We start from the raw sequence: 15212 nt of genomic DNA, 5'->3' as shown, positions 1-15212 counted from the left end.
CTCCTCTTGAATGAATTAATACCTGCCAAGTCACTACGTCAATCAAACAGAAAAGAACAGTCTCATCTCTCTAACTCAGTGTTTCTCAGCTGGGAGTGACTTTGCCCTGCCCTCCAAGGGGACATTTTGCAATATCTGGAGACATTTGGGGTTGTCATAAATGGTGATGGAGGGGTTGCTACTGGCTTCTGTTGGGTAGAGAGGCTATAGTGATACTGCTCAACTTTCTGAAATACACAGGGCAACTCCCCCCGTCAACAAAGATACATCCAGTCCCAAATGTTTCATTCCCTTGCTCTTCTCCACCTCCAGCATCTTTAGAATCGTGGACTCGTAGCATCAAAAGAGACTATCTTTGGTTTCCCCGAGAATCATACTCTGAGAGAAGGTTCGAGTGGAAGTTATTTGGGAGGTAGAGGAAACAATAGGAGAGGGAAGAAGTGAGTCAGGGAGCAGAAGACAGATAATAAAGGGTGCAGAGCCAGCTGCCTAGTGGGCACCTAAACCCAGGAGCCAGAGTAGAACTTTTCTCAGAGTTATCCCACCCAGGGACGAGGGAGCTAAGGTATTTATCCACGAACCCCCAGCAACCCTTAGTTGAGGGCTGCTCCTGGGAGGTCGATTCCCTGACGTCTTTGGTCTTCCACATGAGTGATGAAGTAGGATTCGGAGGCCACAGAGAAATGCAGCAAAATGCAGGTGCTGGGCCGGTGTGCCCTGACGTAGTAAGAGTGATGGGTTATGGGCAGGATAGTGACAGCATGTGCTACATAGCTTTGTCCCCATGGCTTTGCTCATGAGCATGTGCTCTGGAGTCTCAGTGCTTGGATGCAAATTCTGTGTGCATCATTGACTTGCTTTGTGACCTTGAACAAGATACCATCCTAACTTCAGTTTCCTCCCCTGTAGAATACAAATGACAGTGGTGCCAACCTCATAGGGCTACCACGAGGATGAAACAAGGAAATGCAAGCGAAACACGTAAAGTACCTTGCTCAGACAGCCTTAGCTGTTACTGTGTTAAAGGTCATAATAATAGCTAACCATGGTTTACAGTTTACTTCATGCCAGGCACCCTTTTAAGTATGTGCTCTGCACTAACTCATTTAATCTTCCCAGTGACTCTTGGAGGTAGAAGCCGTAATTATCCCTGTGTTGCAGGTAAATACAAGGTACTAAGAGGTCAGCTACATCAAGTCATGTTGCCTGAGATAAGATCTGAAGGTTGGGAGCCATCTGTTATATAAAGAAGGAGAAAAGGACCTTCTAGAAGGAGGAATTATGCGATGTTCATGTATGCTAAATCAGAGTTCTCTTTAAAATCTTTCTCCCCTTGTGTGGTGACAAAGTCAGACACTGTGAAAAATGACCAAATATTTCCTGATGATCCAAGTGCCAGGTGCAGTCATTCACCTGAATTGCATGGTGACATTTTGCCCAAGACCTTTGTTTGCCAAAGCAAATGGTTGGCGGCAGCTCAGTCCTAAGGAATGCGGTCTCTCTTTCACCACAGCCTACAATTACAATGAAACCTGACCTTTGCAGTTCCATCTTCAGGCTTTTGAAATGAAGATGTCGGGATTCAAAATTGGATGTTGTCAGTGAGGAGACGCCTGGAAGCAGAATATTTATGTTAATAAAAAACTTGAGCTCTCAAAGGACCAGCTAAATTATAGTTGGCACAAGGCATATTAGAGCTTGTCCACATTTACTGTCAGCCCTCTGAATTCATGGCCTTAAAAGGCAATAAATTGTGAGAGGAGTACACTGCTTAAGCAGATCAGAGGTAGAAACGAAAATGGAGAGCCTATAAAATGAAAATTATTGAATTCCAAACTTTTCTCTTAAATTGTATCAAAACAGAAGGTTTCCTGACATGAACTGGGGTGTTATTAAGGAAGCTGAAATTCCTGTTGCCGTCTTATCCCTCAGTTTGATTCCCCTCCCTGCCCTCTACCTCCATATGGTGGGGGAGGGTATCTCAAGATGTTTAAAGAAGAAAAAAGATGGAGCAAGAGCCATCAAATGCGTTAATAGCAGTTTGCTCATTTATTCTATTCTGTGTTTGCCCTGCCATGCTGTAAAATTCTGAACACTAAATCTAGAAATTGAAAACGTGTTAAAAAAAAAAAAAGTTCACCGTGTATATCCTGTAAGACTTTATGGTATTAAGCATAGATCTTGTTTCTTTTATGACACACCCATCTGTAACACGAATACCCTTAATTTACAAGTAAATTCAACACATTCATCAAGTTAGAAAGTACTATACCAGCATTATGTACAGTATAGTAAGGGGATGATGATTAAACATTTATTCATACCATCCTTAATAAGAAAATATTTCTGCTAAGAAAGCTGAAAAGAAGTTAAGAAGCAAAAAAAAAAAAAAAATGTGAACGTAAAAGAATGCAGAACAAGGTGTAATCAATGGTGAAAATCCGTATCTTAACCCTGCCTAATGAGATGACAGCTTTGTGCCGCCTGAGCCCCATATATCCACCTGGGTACAACCATCAGCCAACCTGTCCTCCCTTACTCTTCTAAACATACGCCATCTAGCTCTCCAGTAATGATGTAAGCAAAGACAAAAACTACAAGATAAATAGGAAACACAAACAGCCTTTAAGTATATTTTACATGGAATAACCATGCCCACAAGAGTCAAAAGTGATGAAATTCTATCCAACGTGTGAAATATAACAATAAAAGCCCTTCTTTCCTCACACCAGCTCTTGGGAAATGAGATTCCACATCCTCCCATTATAAACCAGTACAATTTTTAACAGGCAGGACCATGAAAAAGATTTATGTCTAACTGAAATCCTTAATCTTGCACTTTAAACCACTTTTCCCTTTGATTGTCTTCACTAGATATAAAGAAACTTTCATTTACCTAATGTCCATGTTCTTATTTCCCTTTATCTTCTCTGAGTCACTCAATTTCACTGCCATTCTTACTTTCCTACAATCTAGGCATTTTCTGAGCTATCCATGAACTCTCTAAGGTTCTTAAACTTCATGAGTTTTGGAGTTCAGAATTGCATAGTTTATTTAAAAGAAGTAACTACACTGTATATAAGCTATTTTTATTTCAAATGTATTTATTATAGATAAAAATATATTCCTTTTGTAAAAAACAAATCAAACAGTATAGGAGCATGTGGATTAAGAAATTAAAGTCACATGTCAAACCACTACCCTTCCTAAAAGTAACCACATTTAAAAATTTGATATGTGTCTTCTTGGACTATTGTCTTTCCATTTACAGACCTATGTATGTAAGCATATTCAGTAGAACATTGAACAATTTTGACTGCGTGGGGGGTGAGGGGCACTGACACACACATGCCCGCCCCATACAGTCAAAAATTTGTATACAACTTGCTTTTTTTTTGGAGGAAATATTTTTTAACATCTTTATTGGAGCATAATTGTTTTACATTGTTGTGTTAATTGCTGCTGTATAACAAAGTGAATCAGCTATACGTATACATATATCGCGATATCCCCTCCCTCTTGTGTCTCCCTCCCACCCTCCCTATCCCACCCCTCTAGGTAGTCACAAGTCACCGAGCTGATCTCCCTGTGCGATGCAGCTGCTTCCCACTAGCTACCTGTTTTACATTTCGTAGTGTATATATGTCAATGCTACTCTCTCACTTCGTCCCAGCTTACCCTTCTCCGTCCCCACGTCCTCAAGTCCATTCTCTAAGTCTGCGTCTTTATTCCTGTCGTGCCCCTAGGTTCGTGAGAACCTTTTTTTTTTTTTTTAAGATTCCATATATATGTGTTAGCATACGGTATTTGTTTAGCATACGGTATTTGTTTTTCTCTTTCTGACTTACTTCACTCTGTATGACAGACTCTAGGTCCATCCACCACACTACAAGTAACTCAATTTCGTTTATTTTTATGGCTGAGTAATATTCCATTCTGTATATGTGCCACATCTTCTTTATCCATTCATCTGTCGATGGACACTTAGGTCGCTTTCGTGTCCTGCCTATTGTAAATAGGGCTGCAATGAACATTGTGGTACATGACTTTTTTGAATTATGGTTTTCTCAGGGTATATGCCCAGTAGTGGGATTGCTGGGTTGTATGGCAGTTCTATTTTTAGTTTTTTAAGGAACCTCCATGCTGTTCTCCATAGTGGCTGTATCAATTTACATTCCCACCAACAGTGCAAGAGGGTTCCCTTTTCTCCATATTTATTGTTTGTAGATTTTTTGATGATGGCCATTCTGACCGGTGTGAGGTGATATCTCATTGTAGTTTTGATTAGTGATGTTGAGCATCCTTTCATGTGTTTGTTGACACTCTGTGTATCTTCTTTGGAGAAATGTCTATTTAGGTCTTCTGCCCATTTTTGGATTCGCTTGTTTGTCTTTTTGATATTGAGCTGCATGAGCTACCTGTATATTCTGGGGATTAATCCTTTGTCACTTGCTTCATTTGCAAACATTCTCTCCCATTCTGAGGGTTGTCTTTTTGTCTTGTTTATGGTTTCCTTTGCTGTGTAAAAGCTCTTAAGTTTCACTAGGTCCCATTTGTTTATTTTTGGGTTTTTTTCCATTTCTCTAGGAGGTGGGTCAAAAAGGATCTTGCTGTGACTTATGTCATAGAGTGTTCTGCCTGTGTTTTCCTCTAAGAGTTTTATAGTGTCTGGCCTTACATTTAGCGCTTTAATCTATTTGGAGTTTATTTCTGTGTATGGTGTTAAGGAGTGTTCTAATTTCATTCTTTTACATGTAGCTGTCCAGTTTTTTCCCAGCACCACTTATTGAAGAGGCTGTCTTTTCTCCACTGTATATTCTTGCCTCCTTTATCAAAGATAAGGTGACCATATGTGCATGGGTTTATCCCTGGGCTTTCTATCCTGTTCCATTTATCTATATGTCTTTTTCTGTACCAGTACCATACTGTCTTGATCACTGTAGCTTTGTAGTATAGTCTGAAGTCAGGGAGCCTGATTCTTCCAGCTCCGTTTATCTTTCCTAAGATTGCTTTGGCTATTCGGGGTCTTTTGTGTTTCCATACAGATTGTGAAATTTTTTGTTCTAGGTCTGTGAAAAATGCCATTGGTTATTTGATAGGGATTGCATTGAATCTGTAGATTATTTGGGGTAGTATAGCCATTTTCACAATGTTGATTCTTCCAATCCAGAAACATGGTATATGTTTCCATCTGTTTGCATCATCTTTAATTTCTTTCATCAGTGTCTTATACTTTTCTGCATACAGGTCTTTTGTCTCCTGAGGTAGGTTTATTCCTAGGTATTTTATTCCTTTTGTTGCAGTAGTAAAAGGGAGTGTTACATTAATTTCTCTTTCGGACTTTTCATCATTATTGTATAGGAATGCAAGAGATTTCTGTGCATTAATTTTGTACCCTGCTACTTTACCAAATTCATTGATTAGCTCTAGTAGTTTTCTGGTAGCATCTTTAGGATTCTCTATGTATAGTATCGTGTCATCTGCAAACAGTGACAGCTTTGCTTCTTCTTTCTGATTTGAATTCGTTTTATTTCTTTTTCTTCTCTGATTGCTGTGGCTCAAACTTCCAAAACTATGTTGAATAATGGTGGTGAGAGTGGACATCCTTGTCTTGTTCCTGATCTTAGTGGAAATGGTTTCAGTTTTTCACCATTGAGGACGATGTTTGCTGTGGGTTTGTCATATATGGCCTTTATCATGTTGAGGAAAGTTCCCTCTGTGCCTACTTTCTGCAGGGTTTTTATCATAAATGGGTGTTGAATTTTGTCAAAAGCTTTCTCTGCATCTATTGAGATGATCATACGGTTTTTCTCCTTCAATTTGTTAATATGGTGTACCACATTGATTGATTTGCATAAACTGAAGAGTCCTTGCATTCGTGGGATAAACCCCACTTGATCATGGTGTATGAGCCTTTTAATGTGCTGTTGGATTTGTTTGCTAGTATTTTGTTGAGGATTTTTGCATCTATGTTCCTCAGTGATATAGGCCTATTGTTTTCTTTCTCTGTGACATCTTTGTCTGGTTTTGGTATCAGAGTGATGGGGGCCTTGTAGAATGAGTTTGGGAGTGTTCCTCCCTCTGCTATATTTTGGAAGAGTTTGAGAAGGATAGGTGTTAGCTCTGCTCTAAATGTTTGATAGAGTTCGCCTATGAAACCATCTGGTCCTGGGCTTTTGTTTGTTGGAAGATTTTTAATCACAGTTTCAATTTCAGTGCTTGTGTTGGTCTGTTCATATTTTCTATTTCTTCCTGGTTCAGTCTCAGAAGGTTGTGCGTTTCTCAGAATTTGTCCATTTCTTCCAGGTTGTCCATTTTATTGGCATAAACTTGCTTGTAGTAATCTCTCATGATCCTTTGTATTTCTGCAGCGTCAGTTCTTCTCCTTTTTCATTTCTAATTCTATTCATTTGAGTCTTCTCCCTTTTTTTCTTGATGAGTCTGGCTAATGGTTTATCAATTTCGTTTATCTTCTCAAAGAACCAGCTTTTATTTTTATTGATCTTTGCTATCGTTTCCTTCATTTCTTTTTCATTTATTTCTGATCTGATCTTTATGATTTCTTTCCTTCTGCTAACTTTGGAGTTTTTTTGTTCTTCTTTCTCTAATTGCTTTAGGTGTAAGGTTAGGTTGTTTTTTTGAGATGTTTCTTGTTTCTTAAGGTAGGATTGTATTGCTATCAACTTCCCTCTTAGAACTGCTTTTGCTGCATCCCATAGGTTTTGGGACGTCGTGTTTTCATTGTCATTTGTTTCTAGGTATTTTTTGATTTCCTCTTTGATTTCTTCAGTGATCTCTTTGTTATTAAGTAGTGTGTTGTTTAGCCTCCACGTGTTTGTATTTTTTACAGACTTTTTTCCTGTAATTGATATCTAGTCTCATGGCCTTCTGGTCGGAAAAGATACTCGATACGATTTCAGTTTTCTTAAATTTACCAAGGCTTGATTTGTGACCCAAGATATGATCTATCCTGGAGAATGTTCCATGAGCACTTGAGAAGAATGTGTTTTCTGTTGTTTTTGGATGGAATGTCCTATAAATATCACTTAAGTCCATCTTCTTTAATGTGTCATTTAAAGCTTGTGTATCCTTATTTATTTTCATTTTGGATGATCTGTTCATTGGTGAAAGCGGGGTGTTAAAGTCCCATACTGCGATTGTGTTCCTGTCAATTTCCCCTTTTATGGCTGTTAGTATTTGCCTTATGTATTGAGGTGCTCCTATGTTGGGTGCATAAATATTTACAGTTGTTATATCTTTTTCTTGGATTGATCCCTTGATCATTATGTAGTGTCCTTCTTTGTCTCTTGTAATAGTCTTTGTTTTAAAGTCTATTTTGTCTGATATGAGAATTGCTACTCCAGCTTTCTTTTGATTTCCATTTGCATGGAATATCTTTTTCCATCCCCTCATTTTCAGTCTGTATGTGTCCCTAGGTCTTAAGTGGGTCTCTTGTAGACAGCATATATATATATATATGGCTATTGTTTTTGTATCCATTCAGGCAATCTATGTCTTTTGGTTGCAGCATTTAATCCTTTTACATTTAAGGTAATTATTGATATGTATGTTCCTGTTACCATTTTCTTAATTGTTTTGCATTTGTTATTGTCAGTCTTTTCCTTCTCTTGTGTTTCCTGCCTAGAGAAGTTCCTTTAGCATTTGTTGTAAAGCTGGTTTGGTGGTGCTGAATTCTCTTAGCTTTTGTTTGTCTTTAAAGGTTTTAATTTCTCCGTCAAATCTGAATGAGATCCTTGCTGGGTAGAGTAATTTTGGTTGTAGGTTTTTCTCCTTCATCACTTTAAATATGTCCTGCCACTACCTTCTGGCTTGCAGAGTTTCTGCTGAAAGATCAGCTGTGAACCGTATGGGGATTCCCTTGTGTGTTATTTTTCCCTTGCTGCTTTTCATTTTTTTTTTGTCTTTAATTTTTGATAGTTTGATTAATATATGTCTTGGTGTTTTTCTCCTTGGACTTATCCTTTTAGGGACTCTCTGTGCTTCCTGGACTTGATTAACTATTTCCTTTCCCATGTTAGGAAGTTTTCTACTATAATCTCTTCAAATATTTTCTCAGTCCCTTTCTTTTTCTCTTCTTCTTCTGGGACCCCTGTAATTTGAATGTTGGTGCGTTTAATGTTGTCCCAGAGGTCTCTGAGACTGTCCTCAGTTCTTTTCATTCTTTTTTCTTTATTCTGCTCTGCAGTAGTTATTTCCACTATTTTATCTTCCAGGTCACTTATCCATTCTTCTGCCTCAGTTATTCTGCTATTGATCCCTACTAGAGAATTTTTAATTTCATTTATTGTGTTGTTCATCACTGTTTGCTTGCTCTTTAGTTCTTCCAGGCCCTTGTTAAACGTTTCTTGTATTTTCTCCATTCTGTTTCCAAGATTTTGGATCATCTTTACTATCATTATTCTGAATTCTTTTTCTGGTAGACTGCCTGTTTCCTCTTCGTTTTTTAGGTCTGGTGGGTTTTTGCCTTGCTCCTTCACCTGTTTTGTGTTTCCCTGTCTTCTCATTTTGCTTAACTTACTGTGTTTAGGGTCCCCTTTTCACAAGCTGCAGGTTCGTAGTTCCCGTTGTTTTTGGTGTCTGTCCCTAGTGAGTAAGGTTGGTTCAGTGGGTTGTGTAGGCCTCCTGGTGGAGGGGACTAGTGCCTGTGTTCTGGTGGATGAGGCTGGATCTTGTCTTTCTGGTGGGCAGGTCCACGTCTGGTGGTGTGTTTTGGGGTGTCTGTGGCCTTATTATGATTTTAGGCAGCCTCTCTGCTAATGGGTGGGGTTGTGTTCCTGTCTTGCTAGTTGTTTGGCATGGAGTATCCAGCACTGGAGCTTGCTGGTCGTTGAGTGGAGTTGGGTCTTGGCGTTGAGATGGAGATCACTGGGAGATATTTGCTGTCTGATATGACGTGGAGCTGGGAGGTCTCTTGTGGACCAGTGTCCTGAAGTTGGCTCTCCCACCTCAGAGTCACAGCCCTGATGCCTGGCTGGAGCACCAAGAGCCTGTCATCCACACAGCTCAGAATAAGAGGGAGAAAAAATAGTAAGAAAGAAAGAAGAAGGTAAAATAAAATAAAGTAAAATTTAAAATGTTATTTAAAAATAATTATTAAGAAAAAATTTTTAAAAAGTAATAAAAAAATGGACAGACAGAACCCTAGGACAAATGGTGAAAGCAAAGCTATACAGACAAAATCACACACAGAAGTATACACATACACACTCACAAAAAGAGAAAAAGTGAAAAGTATATATATATATCGTTGCTCCCAAAGTCCACCTCATCAACTTGGGATGATTCGTTGTCTGTTCAGTTATTCCACAGATGCAGGGTACATCAAGTTGATTGTGGAGCTTTAATCCGCTGCTTCTGAGGCTGCTGGGAGAGATTTCCCTTTCTCTTTTTTGTTCGCACAGTTCCCAGGGTTCAGCTTTGGATTTGGCCCCGCCTCTGCGTGTCAGTCGCCGGAGGGCGTCTGTTTTTCGCTCAGACAGGACAGGGTTAAAGGAGCCGCTGCTTCGGGGCCTCTGGCTCGCTCAGGCCGGGAGGGAGGGAGGGGCACGGATGCGGGCCAGCCTGCGCAGCAGAGGCCGGCATGACGTTGCAGCAGCCTGAGGCCGCCATGTGTTCTCCCAGGTAAGTTGTCCCTGGATAACGGGACCCTGGCAGTGGTGAGCTGCACAGGCTCCTGGGAAGGGAGGTTGCTGGCGGCAGCAGCAGCCTTAGCGTCTCATGCCTGGCTTGGGGTCCACGCTGATAGCCACGGCTCACGCCCGTCTCTGGAGCTCCTTTAAGCAGCGCTCTTAATCCCCTCTCCTCGCGCACCAGGAAACAAAGAGGGAAGAAAAAGTCTCTTGCCTCTTCGGCAGGCCCAGACTTTTCCCCGGACTCCCTCCGGGCCGGTCGTGGCGCACTAGCCCCCTGCAGGCTGTGTTCACGCCGCCAACCCCAGTCCTCTCCCTGCGCTCCTACAGAAGCCCGAGCCTCAGCTCGCTGCCCCGCCCGCCCCGGCGGGTGAGCAGACAAGCCTCTCGGGCTGGTGAGTGCTGGTCGGCGCCGATCCTCTGTGCAGGAATCTCTTCGCTTTGCCCTCCGCACCCCTGTTGCTGTGCTGTCCTCCACGGCTCTGAAGTTCCCCCTCCGCCACCCGCAGTCTCCACCCACGAAGGGCCTTCCTAGTGTGTGGAAACCTTTCCTCCTTCACGGCTCCCTCCCACTGGTGCAGGTCCCGTCCCTATTCTTTTGTCTCTGTTTTTTCTTTTTTCTTTTGCCCTACCCAGGTACGTGGGGACTTTCTTGCCTTTTGGGAGGTCTGAGGTCTTCTGCCAGCGTTCAGTAGGTGTTCTGTAGGAGTTGCTCCACGTGTAGATGCTCCACGTGTAGTTGTATCTGTGGGGAGGAAGGTGGTCTGCGTGTCTTACTCCTCCGCCATCTTGAAGCTCCTCCTGAATTTTATATAGATTATTTCTCTTTATTTATATAATTTATTCCTGTTTGTATATTTCTTGGTTATTTTACTGTACTGGTACATTAAGCATATCTGTTTCACACTGAAGTTGATGTAACTACAATTTGGAACAGAGGCTAGAAATAATAGTCACTTAAACAAATTAGAAGACCATTTTTCTTTGACCATCGTAGAAACTAGCTGGTTGTTCTCCAAACCATATTTCTTTTCCTCCTGGACACACAGTTAAACTACCCTTCCCAGACTTCATTATAGTCGGCATAGCCATGTGACTGAGATTCACCAGTGAGCTATGAGCTAAAGCAGTGTGTGCCACTTCCAGGGGTGATGAAACCCTCCCACAGGTGGTCCTCCACTCTCCATCTGAACGGACTGGACTCTAAGAGATCTAGGATAGGGGAGTCGAAAGATGGAAGACCAGATCTCTGGTTGCCACTTTGAGAGGATCTTCCAGGAAAATCATTCAACCCAGACATCTAAGATGGATGTTTTCATTTGCATGAATGAAAATGAACTTTTATTTTGTTAAGCCCCTAAAACGGGGGGGGGGGTGTTTTTATAGCAATTAACCTACCTTGAACACTACAGTCACCTAAACTTAATGTGAGTTGAGCAGTCCAGGCCTGGTATGGTGGCTCAGCAGAGTCGTCAGAAATCGGAGCTTTTATCTCCTGCCTCACCGTCCTTAACAACTATGGTAGAGCTTGGTACCATCTGCTGTGCTTAGTCTCTGGACCTTGTGGGGAACTGAATGTGTGAGTCGCCAGGCTATCATCTCTTCAATGGTTACAATATATTACATGTCTGATGCCTAATCATTATTATGTAACCTGTGAACAATACATAGCGAGATGGTGCTCATAAGAAAATGTAGCCGAGTCTTGTATAAGGTCTCAAAAGACTATACAGAGTTCCCCAAGGCTCCAGAGCAATTCATCTGTTCACCATCTCATACTCTAGGAGCCCCTCTTTTTTTTATTGAAGTATATTTGATTTACAATGTTGTGTTAATTTCTGCTGTACAGCAAAGTGATTCAGATATATATATTCTTTTCAATATTCTTTTCCATTATGGTTTACCTCAGGATATTGAATACAGTTCCCTATGCTATATAGTAGGACCTGGTTGTCTATCCATTCTGTATGTAATAGTTTGCATCTGCTAGTCCCAAACTCCCAATCCATCCCTCCCCCCACACACACACACACACACCCTTGGCAACCACAAATCTGTTCTCTGTGTCTGTGAGTCTGTTTCTGTTTTGTAGATAGGTTTATTTGTGCCATAGTTTAGATTCCACATATAGGTGATATCATATGGTATTTGTCTTTCTCTTTCTGACTTACTTCACTTAGTACGATAATCTCTAGTTGCATCCATGTTGCTGCAAATGGCATTATTTCATTCTTTTTTATGGCTGAGTAATATTCCATTGTATATGTACCACATCTTCTTTATCCATTCGTCTGTTGATGGACATTTAGGTTGTTTAGGAGCCCCTCTTTTGCCATCTCTTCCCAGAAGGCTGCTGGATTAACACCAGGCAATAACAGTCCGTATGTATCAAGGGTTTAGTGTTCCCTACTTTAGGCCATGCCCCACTTGAGGCTGACCTGCAGTATTATGGTTCTCCTGGCCCCTGGCGTGTAGTCCTGATTCCTTGCTCTCCCTCAGGGGCATAAACTGAGCCCTCTATGAAGATGCTAGCTTTCTTTTGTGTGTTTATGTGTGACTATATGATAGCAGAGAGTTTGTGGGATTTTTTGGGGGTATAGTTGCTTTACAATGTTGTGTTATTTTCTACTGTACAGCAAAGTGAATCAGCTATATGTATACATATATCCCTTCTTTTTCGGATTTCCTTCCCATTTAGGTCAGCACAGAGCATTGAGTAGAGTTCCCTGTGCTCTACAATAGGTTCTCATTAGTTATCTCTTTTATACGTAGTATCAATAGTGTATGAATATGCTAGCTTTCTGTTCATATTGGTTGTGGCAGAGATTGTTGAGGTATTCACCAAACCCATCTCTTCTTTTTGGGCATGCAGTTAGACTACATTTCCCAGCTTCCCTTGCAGCCAGGTATGGCCAAACACCTTAGTTCTGATCTGTGGATTGTGGGTAGAAGTGATGTACACCACCTTCATCCACAGGGATATTTGTCAGCTTTCTAGTAAATATGGGCAGATTTTTAATGCCTAGATAAGTATAAAGTTGTGAATTAAGTGTCAGAGGAGCAAAGATGTTTCGGGGGAGAGAGAGGAAATAATAGAAGAGGATATTTTTTTAAAGCAATGGAGAACATTATATTTGTACATACACATCCAAAACAGATGCCTGAGGAAAACTCTCAGAGCCAGGTAGCATGCCTATATCATATACCAAATTGTATCATTTGATTTAGGATAAATCACAATTAATATTAAATTATAGGCCCAACCAACAGTTGTAAAGTCTTGTGAGAGGGCTAAAGTGTGACACAGTAAAAAAATGCCCAGATTAGTGACTTTGGGGGTACATAAAGATGGGTTCACATCCTGACTCTGTCATTTATTAACTGGATAACGTTGGACTAATGATTTAGCAACTCCAACCCTCAGTTTCACACCTTAAAAAAGAGATAAAAATACTACTTATCTGGGACTTCCCTGGTGGTCCAGTGGCTAAGACTCTGCACTCCCAATGCAGGGGGCACGGATTCAATCCCTGGTTGGGGAACTAGATCCCGCATGATGCACAGCACAGCCACAAAAATAAAACTACTGCTTATCTCATAGGTTAAATTAAATAACATGTATAAAATGCTTAGAACAATGCCATGCACGTAGTCACTCCCCATTAAATGAACAGTTTCTGACAGACACATTCACTGCTCTCTGAATATCCCTGTAACCCCCATATTTCTCAGCCCCTTCAAAGTTAAACAAGACTGTGTACTTAGTTCTGTCCAAAGACCTATGAGCATGTGATATGTCACTTCTGGACAGGGCTTCTCTGGGAAAAGGAAACTTTCCATTCCTTCTCTGAACATGTCCTACCAGCCACTCTGTATGTGAGGCGGGCCTGCCTCCACCCCCTGAAATAGTGCAGGTATGTGGACAAAAAGACTGCCCTTCAGACTCCACTCTTCTATCAGGCAAACACAAAGGTCTAGATTCAAGGAGGAAACAGGAAGCTCCACACTGGGCTTCTCCCTAAAGCATATTTCATTCCAGAGAACTCTGTATTTGAGACTTAACAGACTTTCATCCGGCCATTAATAATGCTGACATCATTTGACTTTTGGTACTTCGTTTATGTTCTCCATCACCCAGGAGCTTGGAAAGTAGGAAGAGTGAATGCAAAACTCACCTCAATCCCCAACACAAAGAAAGGCACACTTTTCCTTGGGATACCACTTGTTACATGTTTCCCGTATGAACTGCCCTAGCTCCCTTTCTTTCTTTCTTTTTTGTTTTTTACACATATATGCACTCTTTTTCATATTCTTTTCCATTATGGTTTATCCCAGGGTACTGAATATAGTTCTCTATGCTATACAGTAGGAGCTTGTTGTTTATCCATCCTATATATACTAGTTTGTATCTACTAATCCCAAACTCTTACTCCATCCCTCCCCTACCTCCCCTCCCCCTTGGCAGCCACAAGTCTGTTCTCTATGTCCATGAGTCTGTTTCTGTTTCGTAGATAGGTTCATTTGTGTCATATTTTAGATGCCGCATATAAGTGATATCATATGGTATTTGTCTTTCTCTTTCTGACTTACTTCACTTAGTATGATCATCTCTAGGTCCATCCCTAGCTCCCTATCTTATTCTTTGTATGATTATAGGAGCTGTCCCTAAAGACTCATCTGGAAATAAGTTATGATAGCTCCATGTAGTCAAACGTAATCTCTTTCATGAGAATTGCTATAGCCCTTCATTCAGTGGTAGCTTGGGAAAGGGAGCCTCTTATGTGGTTCCATATTAAAGTACTGCGTCACTTATGAAAGAAATTCCATTGCTGTGTTGTGATGCATTTCTCTTCTGCACAATAGAATAAAATCTGTAAAATCTGATACAGTCAATGTGCACGAACCAATACTGTGCCTGCTGGGTCTTCTGAAGACAGTGCTGCAGAAATGGGCGTTCATCAATTTCTGTTCATATTATATAAACAGAAAGATGTGTAAATATGAATATATATGTGGAAAATATTTTAGTGAGCTTAAAATACCTAATGTAACAGAGTGAGCTAAAATTTTTGGATTTTTATGAATTACCCGGAGCTCACCTTCAGAAGAAGTTGTACATGTATAATTATGGGATGAAGACAGATCAAGCCATGGCAGTCACAGAGGCAGCCAACGTATTTCAAATGAGTTCATTTAAACCGTAGCTACGTGCAAAAATACTGAACTATGTTCACTTCGAGGATAATGTTGCTTATGTATTTTCAGTCTCATGATAAAGGGGAAAAAGGAAACATACAAATACATATTTCATGAAAGCTACTTCATGAGCCTAATTAAGAAATTACAAGCGGGGCTTCCCTGGTGGCGCAGTGGTTGAGAGTCCGCCTGCCGATGCAGGGGACGCGGGGTCGTGCCCCGGTCCGGGAAGATCCCACATGCCACGGAGCGGCTGGGCCCGTGAGCCATGGCCGCTGAGCCTGCGCGTCCAGAGCCTGTGCTCCGCAACGGGAGAGGCCACAACAGCGAGAGGCCTGCGTACCGCAAAAAAACAAACAAACAAAC

This window comes from Phocoena sinus, chromosome X (assembly GCF_008692025.1).
Source record: "Phocoena sinus isolate mPhoSin1 chromosome X, mPhoSin1.pri, whole genome shotgun sequence".
Taxonomy (NCBI): Eukaryota; Metazoa; Chordata; class Mammalia; order Artiodactyla; family Phocoenidae; genus Phocoena; species Phocoena sinus.
This window is presented reverse-complemented; position numbering follows the sequence as displayed.